The 17,130-nt window shown below is 40.3% G+C and overlaps 1 pseudogene; it reads right to left on the reverse strand.

Moving 5' to 3' along the window:
* Positions 1-4,167: 4,167 nt before the first annotated feature.
* On the reverse strand, positions 4,168-8,703 carry LOC112222578 (annotated as a pseudogene).
* Between the last annotated feature and the right edge of the window lie 8,427 nt (positions 8,704-17,130).

The following is a 17,130-nucleotide window of genomic DNA, read 5'->3' on the forward strand; positions in this document are numbered from 1 at the left end:
TGACACAGTGTTAATAGGGCAATATTTTCAATGTTGCACACATTTTCTATGTCTCGTTAAATGCACTCAATATTTGAATTTCTACATTTTAAAGTTGGTTTGAGGTTTTTAAGTCATTGAAATTTGTAGCTTTTGACTTTTTAAATATTGTTCAGTGACCATTGTGTAATTTACTGATGGTCCCTAACTAACCCCATATAGATATCGAATGTCAAACCAAATTGACATTATAATTAATGATACATTGGGTGATGCCAGCTGTGGGCATGTGGGCAGGATTAAAATAAACCCAACCCATAGAAGGCTGTTATAGTACCCTTCATTCTGTGACATACCATTTTTTCCTAGCATCTCCAGATCTCAGTTTTGGACGAGATCGACTTTATGACCAAAATTATCCTGTTTTACACTTTGTAGTCAGTAAATGTTTCTGACTAATAAATGTTTCTGACTCATATTGAGGTGGCAGGTAGCCTAGTGGTTAGAGTGTTGGACCTGTAACCGAAAGGTTGCAAGATAAAAACCTCTGAGCTGACAAGGTAAACATCTGTTGTTCTGAACAAGGCAGTTAACCCACTGTTCCTAGGCTGTCATTGAAAATTATAATTTGTTTTTAACTGACTTGCCAAGGTAAATAATATCAAAACACATATTGATGCCACATATGCCATTTTAAACAAGACGTTAATTTTTAGGGGCAGTTGCTCTTTAAAAATGTGTTAAAGCTCATTTCCTGCAATTCTACACATTTTGCCATGACTTATGCTATTGTTAATATGATATCTGAGTAACTAACACAATCAATGTTGGCCCCCTGGGGGTCAGGGTCCTGGGCAAGTGCCCTGAGTGCTCGTTAAGTATTCGGCTATGATTTCTACAAATTTAGATAACTGGTTTAACTAACTACCAAACTAAACATTCTTAGCTGAGATGGCTTGTTGAGTGACTGACATAAGAAAAAAAAACTGCCAAAGGATGCATAACGATCTACTCTAGTGGCCATGACTTCAGCCACATAATTGAATGGAACACGTATTATACCGTATCTCCACGGCTTCATCTGGAACATTTTCAGGTTACAGTAGCAATGTAAGGCAGTGGTCTTGACATCGGCATCACACCATTCAGGACCATAGGCTAGGCCAGTGGTCAGAGCTTGACAATGCTCCATTGGCATATGTGGCATCAATATATATAGTTGTTGTTATTTACCTTGGCAAGTCAGTTAAGAACAAATTCAAATTTTCAATGACAGCCTAGGAACAGTGTTGTTCAGAACAACAGATTGTTTACCTGGTCACTGGTCACGGTACCACTCAGCTGTAGGTCAGGGGGAAGGGACTTCATGTTTTTGATTTAACTGACCTGGAAGACCAGGTGTGTTGAATTTAGGCAATCGATGAACTGATCCAATCAAAATAAAATGTTATTTGTCACATACTTCGTAAACAACTGGTGTAGACTAACAGTGAAATGTTTACGGGCCCCTCCCAATAATGCAGAGAAAAAGAGAAATAACACAAGGAATAAATACACAATGAATAACTTGGCTATATGCACGTTGGTCAGGTGTGGTACATAGTTTGAACAACATCTGGGTTGCCTATCCATGCTGTAGGTGGTCAATGAGGTGGTCTGTGACTGCAAAACAAATGACAACTGACACCACTGTGTTTTATCTATAGAGAACCTTAAAATTCACTTCAACTCAATTTGCTCTATTTCATGTTGTCATTTGACTGATTCAAGTCAGTGTCTTCATTTAATTGCATTACAGGCCTAAAGATGTGCGGGGAAGAATTAAATAATACAATTCTGATTAAATGTATGGTTTACTGTACAAAAAATGTATACACAAAAAAATATGATGTAACTTACTGACATTGTGATGCCTTGTGAGGCAAGTAGACAGAACAAGTCAAACCAGTTGTGACCTCCCAACAGTTGGGAAACACTGAAGTTTTGAGGAACATTGGAAAAGGGTGCCCTCTGCTGTTTATAATAATGCTAAAATAAAATAGTTTTAATAGGGATTCTCTTTCTCTTTCTATTTTTCGGTTTCTCTCTCACTAAAATACAAACATCAAGGTCACATGTTATTGATACATTATATATATATATATATAAAAAACAAGACAGCATATTTTCTATTTACAAACTGTAATTACACTTTTTCAAACGTCTTACCAAGAAAACAATAACAGCTTTAAACAATGAAGTCAGACTCCTACAACGTTATGGACTGTCTTGATACGTTTTTATTTGTACACATTCTGAACACATTTTATTATCCAGACAACTGCAATACTATTTTTTCCTAAACCAAGTGAAAGAGCTACAACTCTACATTCAGTTGTGCTGCTCTGTGGCTGACCCTGTTGCCTCTCAATGTGTGTTCTATTCTATTCAGATACATGAATAGTTACATGAATGCATGATTATCTGTGCTACCTTTTGGATGGTGGGGGTAGACAGACACTAGACAGGGACAGGGTGAGCAGGGTGGGATGGGTTAGAGGAGAAGGTGTCTGGGTTCCCTACGGCAGACAGTCTTGGGACAGACAGACGCTAGGCTGCAAGGCCTCAGGGATGCCAGTGCTACTGACAAGGTCCTGGTGTCACATGATGCCATGATGAGCAAAACAAGGTCAAACAAAGTCCGGTTACAGCTGTCTGTCTGTCTCCCCCAGACTGGCAGACTGACTGGAACCAGCAAGGTGACATGTCATTTCCAAAAGAAAGTAGAAAATAAATCAAGACGTAACTGAAATAATTATCTGGAGTGTGTCATCTCTTTTATATGTCGTCATCCACTTTGTGGACTAGCACCCTTTTAAATCACAGATCCCCTCAATTTGACCACCATGGTGCCTAGGCTAAGTGCAGAGAGCAAGGTGTATAGGGAGAGATGGAGAAAAGGTCATGGGGTTGAGGCATGGAGGGGAAAGAAGAGGGTTGAGTTGTACAAAGAGTTGGAGGATTTAAATAGGCAGTAGTATGGGAAGGACGTATTTTGAAGTAACAATTGAAGAGAGTATAGAGAGAGAGTAGGAAGACAATATAATGATATCACATTGGTATATTAGTTGATTTAATCATTTGATGTTATTGGAGGTGTGAGCGGAGAGTTAATGTTAATAAATGAGGTACACTGGTACTGATAACATACAAATGAATCCATGGTCGACCAATAACACAATGGAATTTAGTATGTTGAGCACAACCAATCCAATAAGAGACTAATTGGAAACCATGGTGACAACAGGAGTATGTTGACATTGAGACATATTGATCAATATGTCAAAGTACTCTATGCCTGAGGCAATTTTTAAGTAAAAACAGAGAGATTACCATAGAGAGAGAGAACGATATAGAAAGAGAGAGAGAGAGGAGGGGTTGCACTTTAGTCTCCCCTTAGCCTTGCCGGGGGTGTGACGCTGTGCCTATCTGTCTGATCTGGTTTGCTATAGGCTTTTTATTGATCACAGGCTGGGTGAGGGTAAGGATGAGTGGTTTGATTAGGTGCCCCTGGTGGTACTGTCCATCTGTGTGTCTGTGGCCAGTGGTCAGTCTGTTGACTGGTAACACCGTTACATCCTGGGGCCAGTTCCCAGTCCAGCCCAGTTAACACCAGACAATACCAAAACACCCTGAACCGATCCCAATGATTCCAGTCTAGTTCTTAGCATTCCGTCTATCTGTAATAAATGTTTATTCACTCAGGAGTCTCAGCACTGTTAGCAGTAGATACAGTTCAGTAGAACAGATGTTTCTGTGTGTTCAAAGTCCCACACATCACAATCAATGCACCAATTAATGATATAGCAACACTAACTTGAGGTTGAAAACAAATGCCAAACTATGTGCTAATGGAAAACACTTCAAATGTGTTCTTTTTTTTTTAGCTATACATTAAAATACACAGTGAAAGTAATGTCAGCCGAATTCAGGTGAATCCAAAATGATAGTGGATCAATCCTTGCAATATCCCAATCTACCTCTGGATGGAGCCTTGCCACCATGAGAAATTTGAACCATATTCTGAACACAAGTACAGTATCTTTACAAGATGGCAACACAAAAATATCTTAACAGGCAATAACCCCTAGTGTGTTATGCTAACCACCCATGAGGCTGATCCATTAACAATATATGTATTTTCTTTAACAGAAGGAATTACTCATGTGAACATAATTACTTTACAATGTAATAACTACAGCATTCTACCGTACAGTCCATTTGGAAACCATAATAGAAAATAAATAATAACACTCTGATCCTGTTGAGGTGTAAGTCAATCCACAATGTATATTAAAGCACTCCTTGACCAAAATATCATTCTCCTGCCATAGGTAATGCACCAGGCAGTGTGCTGGGGATAGGCTGCAATGGTGGTGGTGTGTGTGTATGTGTGTGTGTGTGGATGCGAGCGCGTGTGGGGATACGCTTGTATGCGTGCATGCATCCATATGTTTGCCTGCTTTGAGGACAGGATGGTCAGAAGCTGGAATGTGGTGTACGGACCTGGGGCCGACAAGGCTCCCTCTCAACACTAGGCCTGCTGGTCGGCTGTAAGTGAGTCGGCAACGGAAGTGTCCGCTGAGCAGGATGTAGATGAAAGGGTTAATGCTGCTGGCGGCGTAGCTGAGACACACTGACAGGTAGTATCAGGTGTAGTAGGCCAGCTGGTGCCGCCGCAGTGTTAAGTTGACCAGCTAGAGCGTGTGGTAGGGCCCTACGCTCACCAGGAAAACCACCACAGGACAAGAAGTATCTTGGTAAGGCGGATGGCTCGGTCCCGGGACTGGTTGTTAGCACTGAAGCTGAGGAGGGGAGAGGAACCAGGGGTAGGGGTTAGTGACAATAATGACCAGCATAGAAGCATGAATCAAGAAGTTCCCTCCTGCATCAGATAAGTCATACCCACTATCATTTTTTTCTATAATTTTGGTTTACTGAGTGGATAACCTTGTCTTCAGGCTCAATTTCTACCCACAGAGAAATAGACGGCTAATGACTAGATTACTGAGTGGAGGTCATGGTTCCGTTAGATTTCTCCAGCATAGAACTGTTTTAATGTCTTTTTTTTTTTTTTAGAACACCCACCAAAACCTGTAATTTCATACTTGTGGGCATCTCTATTTCTAGTGCCTCACATTTACTGTATCTAGTACCTCTGTATGTCTCTGTGTATATAAGTAACTATGAGTCTCTGCCACGGTTGATGACCACGACTCCATTTGACCACGCTCTCTGCCACTAAAGATACCATATGATCTCGCCCTGCCCAGGCTATGACGTTATTCAGGCCTGCTCTATGCACGCCCATGTGTGCCCGCTGGGCAGCTGCCAGCGGGTATGACTCACTGCGGTTCTCTCTTGTTCTTCACGGACATCCTCCAGGTATAGCACAGGATCAGCATGTAACAGGTGAGGATAAAGGGGCAAGGGCAGAAAGAAAGATGTGATGGTCTGATAGAGGGTGTACCTGGGGGGGGTTAGAGAGAGAGAGAGGGAGAGAGAGAGAACAAACATGTGTATCAGCTTGCAGTAGCTACAGTACCATCCCACGAGGCAAAAACTGTTTGAATCAATGTTGCTTCCATATAATTTCAACCCCAAAAATATGTTGAATCAACGTGGAAAACTAAATTGGATTTGCAGAAAGTAAGGGCATTTCACCTTTTTTTCACCCAACTTTTAACCTAAATCCAATGACATGGTTACATTTTTCATTGATTTCACGTTGAATTCACTTTAGTTGACTCAACCAAATGTCAATCAAAATTAGACATTGAACTGATGTCTGTGCCCAGTGGGATGTCCCACTGCTATGAATACGTTTGATCATTAGATAGAATGTAGGAACTGTAGCTAAACACATTTTCACACTGTTAAAAGTGTCCCCAGGATTACAGTAATTACAATGAAGGGTCTGCGTAGTGAAGCACTTAAGTAGTAGGTGTTCATTTTTCTACCACTGATTAATACTATGCTCGAAAGCAACTCTACTTCCGAGAACAGGTTTTTCTGCCTGATACCCTAAAAGGCCTCTTTACCAATTTAATTGACATTTGGATTTCTATGAACAGTTTCTGCAGGAGTCCAGTAATTTCCCCAGCCAATAACATGTGTATGGTTAGTCTTCTCATTATTATGGAAAGTGTTGGACTTCAATGGCTGACCTGATGTAGCCCATAGTCTGTGATTGCATTCCTATTTATAAAGCTAGTTGGGGGGAGTGGGGTTGAATATGGCATTGGAGTAGATCATGATATAGAGACCAGCATGACTCATCTGACCCCACCAGTGTTACGAATAACTATGAGTGGTGGATGGAATCAGGCGCAGAGAGCAGGGTTCTGTCGTTTATCAAATTTCTTTCACCGGTGCAACCAAAACGATCACGCCAACACACAGGGCGTATATAAGTTGCCAGTCCAAAACAACAGGACAAAATAGACCGGAGAATAAAGATATGAAAACAAAATCACACCATCAAACATAGAGTAACAATTAACAAGCCCGCACAAATACCCAGCGGGCCTAGTGCCCTTAAATACCCTACAAACAAACCCTAATACAAAACAGGTGTACCCAATTAACCAATAACCAACACAAACGGAAAAAGGAATCGATGGCAGCTAATAGGCCGGTGACGACGACCGCCGAGCCCCGCCCGAACAGGAAGAGGCACCCTCTTCAGCGAGGTTCGTGACAACCAGACATATATACATTAACTCCAAGTTCTATTAACATCAGATTTCATATTTCTTTCAGCATTGAACATTTATTTCAAGAGCAAACCAACAACATGATTTAATGTTGAAATCATGTTATTCAAGTCAATTCAATATCCACCTAAATTCAATGTTGATTTGATGTTATGTCAGGGCTGTGACCTTACCAGAGCACCTCTTCGGGTGTGACCAGGTTCATGGAGCAGCTCTCCAGTCCGTCAGGGAAGAGAATTACTTTGGAGTGGACCCAGGTGGGAAGGACCATGACAAATGACACCACCCACACAAACAGGTTGATCCAGATGGTCTTAGAGAGGGTTCGGAGGTCATCAGACGGAACGGGTGCACCACCGCCAGGTACCTATGAGACAATTGATAGATCAGTGTGAGGAACTGACCAATTAAACCGACTATATGCCACAAACATACATCCCCATTAAATAACCTAATTTATATCCTTGCAGATATAGACTGACAACAGAACAATCTATAGAAGGGTTGGTTGTTTAGCAACAAAACCGACAAGGTTGGTTTTGGAATGTTGACTACATGTAAACGATATTTTGTCTCCAATGTTTGCAAAAAAAAACATAATACATTTGCACAATGAGCACTTGTTTGTCTCTCAAATGCATTGTTAAAGTTGTTGGTTAGCTAGCTAGCGAATTTGAGCCATATTAGGATTGACATTAAATCAATCAAACACCTCAAAACAAGACAGTGTCAAGAACAAGATGAAACTATAGTAGCTGAAACGAGACACTTATGATTTCCCGCATGGCAGTTTCTTGTCATTGTTACTAGCCATTTGGCCATCCAGAATCACAACAATTTACGGACTTCTGCCCCATTGAAGCATGCACATTGTTTTTTAGTGACATTGTCAGCTAACCCATCTATACAAAGTCAGGTAAGGTCACTATGTTACTGTTTGTAATACAGTGCATATGAGCCTGTAAAGTGAGAGTGTGTAGAGATTGCGGGTGAGACGATTGAGTTTTCATCTTACGCTGGCTTGGAACGAATGGAAAGGTAACTTGGATCATGAGCAGAACAGTTAGCTAGAGAAGATTGTCAGTGGGTTCCGCATCAAATCCAATTGACTTATAAAGCCCCTCTAATATCGGCTGATATCTCAAAGTGCTGTACAGATACCCAGCCTAAAACCCCAAACAGCAAGCAATGCAGGCGTAGAAGCATCCAACTGGACACTGACATGGAGGCTGCTACGCTCTTCAATTATACAACTGAGATCATGACACCATCTGCATATCACTAGAAAGAGGGCATTCAGGGTAAAGGAAACCCATGAATTATTCAATTTCCACAAATCAGCTAATCTGTTAGTTGTTCCTAATCTGAGCCAGATATCACTTTTAAGAAATTGAGGGAAATGGATTATCCCTCCAAATTATGCAACATCCTTTGAAAAATCTTGCATGTTTTTAGTGGGACTGGTATTTTGTATGTAATTTGTATAAGAGTGAATTTAACAAAACCAGAGTAGAACATCCAGAAATGGCCATGGATTGAATGGTAAATAAAGTATAGACAGTGTTACAGCAATTTGAAAGGACATTATTGATTACGTACTTCAGTTTTCTATGGAAGTATAAATAGAAATGCAATCACAGACATCATGGAATGTAGAGTGTGTGGTGAATGCACAATGTTAACATACAAAACGTTTGTACCGCAACCCCTGTGAAAGGAAATGTTAGGAACAGTACTGTACTAAATGCACTACAGTGGAGTGTTAGCCTGGCTGATGGGTAAATCCATTTGAATGCAATCACATTTTGACAGCATCCCTTTTGATTGGAACAAAACCTTCCGTACATATTTGCCCATTGTTGAAGCGCTCAGAAAGGGACTTTTTGGACCTGAATGCAAAAACATTCAAGAGATAAAGGTGCTCAAGATACCCTATTTTGCATACCCCACCATACCATGAGATATCCATGTCTTCATCTCTGGAAAAGATTAACAGTTGAGATTGATATCATTTAAAAGCTTCAAACAAGGTTGTCAAACTATTTTCTCATTTTAAAAAAATAATAAAAAAATACCCTGGGTGGGTGCGTGCGTGCATTCAAGTAGAAAAAATGCTGACTCGCCCTACGCCAATGTCATCCTCCTCTCTTTCATGTTGATAAACGGTCTATGACTCTGTCATGCAGTACGCTTATAGTTTTTGTCATGGGTTCCTTTCATGGGCAACAATGAGCCAGATAGTTAACATCAGCCTATTACAACTAGCTACATATTGATCTTCCATCCTCTCAGGCCTTGTATGAATTTAAAGGTTGGATCAGAATCACCGTTATAATCATTGGCCAGTACGGAGAATTAAGTAAAATCCCTATCTCCATCAATGGCTAATTTAGGAAAGGGACAAGATTAGATAGCTAGCCACCCGAGGACAACAACACAACGAGATGTGCATTTTTTCTGCCAATTACATTTAGCTCTCGATGTGATGTGATTGGTGTGAAGCCAATGGCTTCCCTTGACACTTTTTTTTGATGCCCCAAGGACCATTAACTGTTGAGCTCACTCAGTTTAGCTCAACGCTGATTGGCTATTATTTTATACTTTTTTTATCAAGGGAGGCCAAATGCTCTCTGGCTTCCCTTGCATTCAATGCTACAGGGGGCAACAATGTCATATTCTTTTTGACCAGACAGCGTCAGATATATGGGGTACACATACATACAGAGGGACGATGTTTCGCTGGCTCGGATGCTTTCTCCGGTGAGATACATTCAGCCTCTTGCGAATTGAAGGAAAATTATGAAACACAGAGAGATTAAAGATACTTTAATGTTTTTTTTCTTGGTCAATGTTTTGGGGAAGCCTGACTTCCTTTGGCTCCATGAATACCCACCACTGCAAAAAAAAAAATTGTACTTTCAAATGGTACCACAAAGATGGTTGGAAGTCTGCTCATCAGAGAAAGTTAACTTGAATGGGAATATCTCTTGTTTTAAATTATACTTTCAATCTTCCATAGGAAACCTATAGAAATCATATAAGTATAGATAATAGAATAGACATGACTATTTCATTTTTTTTATTGCTTTGGTACTATGTGGTAAAGCTCTAAGTATAAAAATCTAAACAGGTCATCAAAAGTTGTTTTTCCTTTTTTTAACTTTAAGAACATTTTCAATTGACTAAGAACAACAATCAAAGTCACACAGTAACTTTTTCAACAAACCTCATCAGTGTTTCATCTAGAAATACCTTTCACAATGCAATGCTCATAATACTTTTCATATGATTCTCAAAAAGTTCTACAGCTGCACCATCGAGAGCATCCTGACCGGTTGCAATGTAAGGTGCTACAGAGGGTAGTGCGTACGTGTCAGATGATTGCCCCAAAAATTGTCAAAGACTCCAGTCACCTCACCCAAGTTATAGACTGTTCTCTCTGCTACCACACGGCAAGCAGTACCGGAGCGCCAAGTCTAGGTCCAAAGGGCTTCTTAACAGCTTCTACCACCAAGCCATAAGACAGCTGAACAATTCATCAAATGGCTACCCAGATTATTTTCATTGACACCCTCTATGCATAGTCACTTTACATCTACCTACATGTACAAATTGCCTCAACTAACCTGTACCTCCCGCACATTGACTTGGTGCCGGTACCCACCGTATATATAGCCTCGTTATTGTTATTTTATTGTGATACTTTTTATGTCATTTTTTACTTTAGCTTATTTAGTAAATGTTTTCTTAACTCTTTCTTGAACTGCATTGTTGGTTAAGGGCTTGTAAGTAAGCATTTCATGGTAAGGTATTTCCTTTTTTGGGGGGGGGTGAGCTTTATTATTGCAAATATACTGAACATAAATAGAAATGCAATATGCAACAATTTCAAAGATTTTACTGAGTTACAGTTCATATAAGGAAATCAGTCAATTGAAATCAATCAGAATGAGTTTTTCTCCCCACAATGGCTTATTACAGACAGAAATACGCCTCATGACCGCACATTTTAAAGTGACCTTTTATTGTCCCCAGCTCAAGGTGCATCTGTGCAATGATCATGCTGTTTGTTTAATCAGCTTCTTGATATGCCACACCTGTCAGGTGAATGGATTATCTGGGCAATGGAGAAATGCTCACTAACAGGGATGATAACAAATGTGTGCACAACCTTTTTGAGAAATATGCTATTTGTGCGTATGAAAAATGTCTGGGATTTTTTTATTTCAGCTAATTGAATTTTATTGAGTTGATTTTTACAGGGACGGTGCACACTAATCAACGTTTCAGTAAAAGTGCCGGTTTTAGCCAGCCGGCTAATTTACAACCTCAGTCCCTGGGCAGGTTATTAAAAACAATTACAATATAGACAATCATTGAGCAGTGAGCACACGCAGAGCAACATAGGACAAGCAAGACATAGCATACAGACAGAACAAAATAGAACAAAAAGCAGCAAGACAAAATTCATAAAAGCAACAAAGTGTTTCCACACCTCACAAGCAACAGACAACATGGAAAGCGGCAATACACAGCTAGGGATTATGTTCACAAATCTGATTGACCTTTAGACATGTCTTCATGCATTTTGTGGAAGTGTGATATGTGGTGCAGTTATGTATGTCTGATGGCAGTGCATTCCAGACATGGGAAGCTCTCACAGAGGAAGCGGATTTACTAAAGGTGCTTTTCCTTAAGGGAACTATACAGTCACCTCTCGTGGCAGACCTTGTGGATCTGCTGCCATATGTTTGTGTTTTCTGTTTAACAAAAATACTGAGTGGAGGGGGAGCCAGGCCATTTAGGATCTTGAATACAAGACATGCGTCGGTGTATTGCACAAGATTTTCCCAACTCAGGAGCTCATGCTTTCTGAGGATGTAACAGTGATGATGGCTATTGGGCTTCCTATCAAGCACTTTGAGAGCCTGTTTGTAGAGCGACTGAATACGTTTTAATGTTGTACAGCAATCTTGGGCCCAACTAGTCAAGCAGTATGTTAAGTGGGAGAGTATCATAGATTTGAAGTACAGTTTTGCTGCCTCTGTAGTCAAACCATTTCGTATAAATCGGAAATTAGCTAGGTTGAATTTGGATTACTGAATTCATTTGGATTACTGTAATTCAATCTGAATTACCTTTTTCACATGCTTTTTAAAATTGAGGTTGGAATCAAGTATGATGCCAAGGTACTTAAAATCAGATACCACCTGGAGCTTCTCCCCTGACACAGACATCTGGCTCAGTAGCATCTGTTGCCCTCTTTGTGAAGAACATGCAAACAGTTTTTTTCACATTGAGATGCAAACACGAGTCACTGATCCACTTTGTAACCTGGACCATTACAGTAGTGAGTTCTTGTGCAGCTTGTTGTTTGCTCTTTGCATGCACATATCACTGTATCATCTGCATACATTTGAACTTCAGACCCAGTACAGACAGAAGGCAGATCATTAATGTACAGGCTGAACAGGAGGGGCCCCAGTATTGACCCTTGGGGCACGCCCACATCATAGCTAAGAGTGGGCGACAGCTCATTGCTCACTCTGACACACTGAGTTCTGCCTTCAAGGTAAGATTTCATCCATCTCAAGGCATCGAGGGAAAAGTTGAACTTGGACAATTTTGTGATGAGAATCTCATGGTTAACAGTATCAAAAGCCTTTCCTTAGGTCCAGAAACACAGCGGCCCGCCAGAGATACATCCGATACCATTGAGGAGTTTACCACATCAGTCACAGGCTTCATCAATAAGTGCATAAACGATTTCGTCCCCACAGTGACTATATGAACATATCCAAACCAAAAACTATGGATTACAGGCAATATCCACCTAGGATAAATTCTAGAGATACCACTGACAAGGAACTGGACATAGATGCATACAAGAAAACATGCTACGACCTCCAATGAGACATCAAACATGCAAAAGGACAAAATACTCAGAAAAAAAGGGTTCCAAAGGGGTTCTTTGCGAAGGGATAAGGTTCTACCAAGAACTGTTTTGATCAGAATAACCGTTTTTGGAAGAAAGGGTTCTTTGATTCTTTGGAAGGCAAAAATGGTTCTACAAAGAACCATATATTTCCCAGCATGTTCTATTGCAGTGAGATTTTCAACATTGTTTGTTTTACTGTTATATCAGTTGTTTTTGCATTGATTGTGTAGCATAACATGTATCAACCAAAGAAATCTAACATAACATTTTCTAAACTAATCTGTTAGCAATTGGTTGTTCCAGTTTTCAATCTTCACTACCCTGGCAGTCATTCTGAATGCACGACTCCAACACCATCAAGTTTTCTTATGACACAACAGTTGATCACCGACAGCAATGAGACAGCCTACAGGGAGGAAGTCCAGAAACACAGCCCCAACAACGCCCCCTTTGTCCATCTTGGACTTCACATTTTCCAGAAGAAAGCAGTTTGCCGTTTCTGTGGAGTGTTTCGCTCTGAAGCCAAACTGCATGGAGTGTAATGTGAAGGGGCTGTTGTTGAGGTGGGCAATCAGTTGTTCTGCTTCACACTTTTCAACAACCCTTGACACCACAGGTAGTATACTAATGGGCCTGTATTTACTCACATCAGCAGGGTCGCCCGATTTAAAGATGGCCGTTATTATGGCCGACTTCCATACCTTTGGAAAAACCCAGAGACCAATAGATGTGTTGCTGACCTTAGTAATGGGGCCAATGAGTGACTGTAGTTTTTAAGAAAGGTAGAGTCCAGTCCTAACACATCTTTGGCTTTAGAGTTCTTTAGTGAGCTAATCACCTTGTTCACCTTTGACTCAGAAACCTCCCTTATGATGAAAACAGGTTGAGTGTCATTTACTAGCACTGAGCCAAAGAAACCAGTGGAGGGGTTCTGTGTCAGTACCCTGACAGAGTCAATAAAGTAGGAATTGAAGGCTATTGCTATTTCGACTGCATCCTGTGTTAGATTGTTATTCACCATGATTTCTAGTCTTTTTGTTGTGCTACTATGGTCTTTTCCTGTTAACTTTTTTAGATTCTCCCAGATCAATTTAGAATTTCACTTTGCTTCACCAATTATGTTAATAAAAGAGTTTACCTTGGCCTGTATGATTTCTTTCATCACCTTATTTCTCAACATGGTAAACCTACGTCTGTCATGCTCTAATTTGGATCTTAGGGCTATTTTTAAAGCATAATCTCCTTTCATAAATTTTCAGATTTCTCCATTTAGCCAAGGAAGAATGCTCTTTTGGCCAGGTTTGGATTTGATTTTCTTTAGGAAACCATTTATTGTAGTCTGGATTGTGGATAGAAAAACCTGACTATCAGCTTCCACGTCTGTATAGGACAAGAAATCATTCCAGTTAATTCCCTTAATTGCGTTTTCAAAATAGTTTAATTCACTCTTAGGTATTCTTAGTTGATCCGGCTTTCTAACAGTAGAGTGGTTAAACCTTCTCTTAGACAGCTTTCTGGCTATAAGTATCAGATTATGATCAGATAGCCCAGTACCCATATTGAATGATTTAGTCACTCTCTCTGGTTTATTACTGAACACCAAATCAATCTGTGTTTTAGAGCAACAAGTCACCCTGGTTGGCCTTTTAACTAGCTGTGTCTAGGTATTAGTGATCCAATTGAGGGTTTTCCTACAAGACTTGCCATCATAATTAATATTAAAATCTCCCAATTTATGGGGCCATCCTCTGACCTCTTTCCCAAAATCACATTCCCTAAGCATGTTATTAAACTGATCAAAAAACACAAATCATGGTGACTTACAAAGATGAGGACCAAGAGCAGGAGAGGGAGTGCTGTGATGTAATGTCTACAACCAAAGAATCATTGTGGAATCTGAAAAGACACAAATCCCGAAAGCATGATGGTGTACTTACTACGTGCACATGTTAAAAGAAAGGAATGAGGTCGTTAGCTAATTAAGTGTGTCATTGTAGCAAAGTATTTATAAACAAAAAATCTGATCTCTTAAAAGTTTCCTTCATTTTTGTTCTATTATCTATACAATAGTCTTTGATTTGATTTTGGCCCAATAGACCTGGCATATTCCATTTTTCAAATAGCTTTCCATTATTATATTTTTTTTATCCCTTTTTCATGTTATCCATTTGGTAGTTACAGTCTTGTCCTATCGCTGCATCTCCCATACGGACTCAGGAGAGGTGAAGGTCGAGAGCCGTTCAACCTCTGAAACACGAACCCGCCAAGGCTCACTGTTTTTTTGACACACTGTTCTCTTAACACAGAAGCCAGTCGCATCAAAGTGTTGGAGGAAACACAGTACACACTGGCGACCGAGTCAGCTTGCATGCGCCCGGCCCGCCAGAGGAGTCACTAGAGCGCGATGGGACAAGGACATCCCAGCTGGCCAAACCCTCTCCTAACCTGGATGAAGCTGGGCCAATTGTGCACGGTCTCATTGGTCTCCTGGTCGAGGCCGGCCACAGCCTGGAATCGAAACAGGATCTTTAGTGACACAGCTAGCACTGCGATACAGTGCCTTAGACCGCTGCCCCACTCGGGAGGCCTGGTGGGTTATTTTCCCTACAGTACCTAAAATAAAAAACTTTGCATCCCTGCCCAGCCTGGCAAGAGTGGCCAAAAGGGTATTTAGCATCTCCAGTGGCTCTGCAAGCACCTAGAGGATATTCCCCCGCTGCTGGCCTGCTTGCTCTTCAGGCACTATCACATGAGACTGAAGCCAAAGACTTGGTGTTTCTAAAAATTAATTCAAAGGCAATGATGCATTGTTCATTTAATTTGTATTTAATTCTAAGTCACAGCTTATATGCACAATTTATAGACTTTGATGATTTAATACAAAAATATGTTGTTTAAATGCTGAGTGCTTAATATCCCTGACTTCCTACCAGCCTGGTGTGTCACAATTGCAAATGTTTCACAATACATTTCTTTATAGGCTATAGCCTTGAAATAAATAAATCATTCTCAGGCTCTGTGTCTGGCTCCTGACCTATTTAGAGTATTTATATGCTGTTTAATATGACATGTGGCCTATTTGAAATGATGAGCGCTTTCATGTCTATTATAATACTCTTCATTCAAAACATATGGTTTGGTGTCAATACTTCAAAACCAAATGGTAGGTCCAAGTAGTCACACAAATTGATGGGTGTTGGTTCAATTGTGATTTTAATGAATTATATACCAAGAGAGTTCTCAACCATAATTATCATGCCTGTCTACATCAATTCTGACATTCAACAAACTGTATGGGGCCATAAACAAACAAGAAACAGCTCACCCAGAGGCAGTGTTTCTGGTGGGAGGCATAAAACCGTCCTACCTCACTTTTACCAATACTAGGGGCGTTAAAACTCTAGACCACTTTTATTCTACCCACAGAAACGCATACAATGCCCCCCTTCTGCAAATCTGACCACGACTCCATTCTCATGCTTCCTGTTTACAAACAAAGGCTCAAACAGGAAGTACCAGTGATACGCTCAATACGGAAGTGATCGGATGAAGCAGATGTGAGGCTACAAGACTGTTTTGCTATGTTCCGAGATACATCCGATACCATTGAGGAGTTTACCACATCAGTCACAGGCTTCATCAATAAGTGCATAAACGATTTCGTCCCCACAGTGACTATATGAACATATCCAAACCAAAAACTATGGATTACAGGCAATATCCACCTAGGATAAATTCTAGAGATACCACTGACAAGGAACTGGACATAGATGCATACAAGAAAACCTGCTACAACCTCCAATGAGACATCATACATGCAAAAGGACAAAATACTCAGAACAAAAGGGTTCCAAAGGGGTTCTTTGCGAAGGGATAAGGTTCTACCAAGAACTGTTTTGATCAGAATAACCGTTTTTTGAAGAAAGGGTTATTTGATTCTTTGGAAGGCAAAAATGGTTCTACAAAGAACCATATATTTCCCAGCATGTTCTATTGCAGTGAGATTTTCAACATTGTTTGTTTTACTGTTATATCAGTTGTTTTTGCATTGATTGTGTAGCATAACATGTATCAACCAAAGAAATCTAACATATCATTTTCTAAACTAATCTAATCTGTTAGCAATTGGTTGTTCCAGTTTTCAATCTTCACTACCCTGGCAGTCATTCTGAATGCAGGTTGTGGGTGATTAACAATTCTTCTTGTTGGATATCCCAACTCTAGCTGGATTCCAATAGGAATTACACATCACTTTGCAATCCAGCATAATGTGACTTGCAGGTGGCCAGGATCCTGATGTGGCCAGGATATTCCTAACACCCCTGTGTGAGGGTATAACTAGGCCCTCAAAGAAATACCGTATATATGCAATGTATTGTCATAAATCACTATGTAAGAATGCTGTACATAGACTACAGCTCAGCGTTCAACACCATAGTCCCCCTCCATAGTCCCCCT

Source organism: Oncorhynchus tshawytscha, linkage group LG23, assembly GCF_018296145.1.
Source record: "Oncorhynchus tshawytscha isolate Ot180627B linkage group LG23, Otsh_v2.0, whole genome shotgun sequence".
NCBI classification, from domain to species: domain Eukaryota; kingdom Metazoa; phylum Chordata; class Actinopteri; order Salmoniformes; family Salmonidae; genus Oncorhynchus; species Oncorhynchus tshawytscha.